Raw genomic sequence first — 3,052 nt, 5'->3', positions numbered from 1 at the left:
ACAGTGCCTGTGTTAAAATCATCCCAGTGCAAAATGTACATTTGGGGGATGTTATTAATGAATTTACATCTGAAGAGCATTTATAGCGAACTGTAATTTCAAATTAGAAATGATTTCTGCTGCAAACCTAACTTCACAAGCGTTTGAGAATGTGAAACCAATGATATTCAATGGAAATGGCACATTGTTATAAATTCTTCAAACAGGTTAACACAAAGCTGGAAGAACAATAAATGCAACCCTAAATTTTATTTTTAGAAAGTGCTATAACGGAATTGATTTTTAAGAGAATATAAAAGAAAGAATTTATATCTTGAGAACTGATAGAGCTAAGTTATTTACCATTTTACTGTTCAATTTCCGCTGATAGAAACAGGAAGGAAGCCGTAAAGAGCCTGTCCATTGAAAAGAGACCAAAGTAAGAATGCAAATAAATACTGGAACCCAGTGGTTATGGTAACTGACAAGTTCAGAGATTTTGCACATCCTCTCTGGGGAAAAAAATATTTTATGCTAATTTTTAATTGTGATTGATGGCATTTAACCTAATATGTAGATCACAATGAGAAAATAAAGATTTCCACAAAGAAAATATTTTTCTGCTTGGTGCCAGTTGCAAGGCCTTAGAAGCCTAAAAAGGCAGAAGTGTTTTTGTTCCAGTCAAACCTGGCTGATAGTCTTAAATCATTATAATTACATTTTCAGTGGTAAAAATATGTTCTTTGCTTCTTTTCTTTGTGTCTGAGGCTTCCATGCAAGACTGGTTTTGTGGAGAACATGGCCATGATATTTCTCCTGGGTAGACACTAACAGGCCCTGGGGTCTTTGGGTTTCTTTATTGTCTCCTTTGTTAATCGAAGTTGAGTGTCCATGGGACACCAGCAGAAGCTCTCGTGGAAAGGAAAGGGCATCCACTCTGCAACAGGGACAGTGCGTGGACGGGTCTGTCATGTCAGACCACCATCACGACAGCTGTTTCTGTTTGGCCTCCAACTTCAAAGTTTCTCGCTTTCCTGAACATGCATTCCAAGTCTTATTTTGCAGTGCTTGAAACCACGCAGTTTCCCAAGAGCGCTAAAGGTCAAGCTTTCATCCCAGGCCTAAAGGAATATGCACTTGGATCCTTTCCTGTCTTGTTTTCCTTTGGGGAAGTCATAAAAACAGCTTTGATAATTAGTAAACAACCAACATTTTCCTAAGGCTTATAAAACATAAAGGCAATGTGAGAACTCAGCTTTGCTTTCAAGTCTTGTGGAGGCTGATTTCCAGGGGCCCACGTTCTTCTCTTCAGTGCAAGCAAACTTTTCAGGCTGCATTCTCAGTCTGTCCATAGTGCCTGGTTCACCTGTTCAAATTTCTGTCCTGGCTATAGTAGGTAAACTCACTAAAGGTAAACTCAAACCCTAGAGGCTGAGAAAGTTATTTCACTTTTCATTAGATAAACTCCATATTTTTGTCCTTTTTTGTCTTCTTGGTAAGCTCGGTAAAATCACTAAAAGTACATAGAATAAATTCTAATCTGTTTTAAATTACTTCAAAATTCTCAATGCAATCTCTTTGTTAACTCGAGGTAACAAAAAAAATTAGTGGCCAAATTTGAATCTATAATATGTGGTTGCCTGATGCTACGTCACAAGAATTGGTAAATTGATCACCTGCCTGTTCGCACAGTCTGATGGCTCTGCAAAGAAAAGGCAAGATGAAAATCTGCTACAGCTAAGTCTGAGTGACATTCCCTTTTCAGATGAGAAGGCCTTGGCTGTATGAAGAACATGAAGGGAGAACAGAGTACCTCCAGTACCCTGCAGGACACAAAGTTGAGCCCTATAGGCTATAGTAGTTTATCTCAAAACATGAACAATTTCTGGTAGTGTTTGATTGCATGTAGAAGATTAATACACCAATAAAGGAAAAAAAAATTATGACCCTAGTTTGCAAAGAAGCAGCAATTTCAATTCATGGACTATATGAGAAGTGTGCAGAGGAAAAAGAGAACAGCTGTATAATTAAATTAACTAATTTAATTAGACAAAGCCTAGTCAGAATTCTTCATGGTAAGTACAGAAACCAGTGTGCTAATATGAGCAGCAAATACATTCATTGAAACCTAAAATCACATCCCAAGTGAGGCTGGTGATGACACACAACACTCATGGCCAGCCCCACCAGCTATCCTGGTGCAAGATCATTGATGCATTTTCATTGTGTTTTGGGAACATTTTTGGAGTTGTCAGGCTGATTCTTAATTATCAGAAGAGGTGTTGGAGAACAAGACTTCTATCCCTCTCAGGCTCATACGGAGTGAGAATTCTATGTCACTCACCACCCCAAAGAGATTTCCCCAAGGACAGAATTAGAATGATTCTAATTTAAACGCTGATAACCTAAAATAAATCTATGAATGACAGGGTAGATGCTACAGTTGCCCAGACTTCAGCAGCAGCAGCAGGGAATCCTACAGGAAAACAAAGAAATGGGATTCTCTTGACAAAAATGACTTTCTAGCAATTTCTCTTTGTGGTAAGCAATTCATTTCAAGAGAAAAGGAGAATACAAGTGTGAAAAAGTTCAATGATCACATCAACAAAATTTACGTTTGACTAGGTTCATATGTTACCTTCAAAAAGAAGTCAAACTATTTCAACAGCATTTCTGTGCTCCAAATAGTACTCGACTGTACAATGGCGTTTTTATGGTAAGATCCAGGGAATACAAACATTTGAACTTTTAAAAATCAAGGGCATTCCTAAGTGCCAACCGCTAGTTGACACAAACTCTTCACTAGAAAAACGTTGATCATATGTCAGTGGCATGTGGAATGGCAGAATCATGTCTTAAAGTCTGATGATTTAATATTTATTTGGTGATGACGGACGGGCAGAGCTGTTAGTTTTGCTGGGCAAGGCTCATGCATCCCAGATGGACCCCTGGACATCTCCTCTACAACTTTGGCTTGAAAGGAATCTCCCAGGCAACCAGTGGTCCCAGGTTATTTTCATCAAGCTGGAAACAGATACAGCTTCAGAATTTTTACCTAAGCATTTTGTGGAGG

The sequence above is a fragment of the Pteropus alecto genome, unplaced genomic scaffold (genome assembly GCF_000325575.1).
Source record: "Pteropus alecto unplaced genomic scaffold, ASM32557v1 scaffold146, whole genome shotgun sequence".
NCBI lineage: Eukaryota > Metazoa > Chordata > Mammalia > Chiroptera > Pteropodidae > Pteropus > Pteropus alecto.
Note: the sequence above shows the minus strand (reverse complement) of the source record.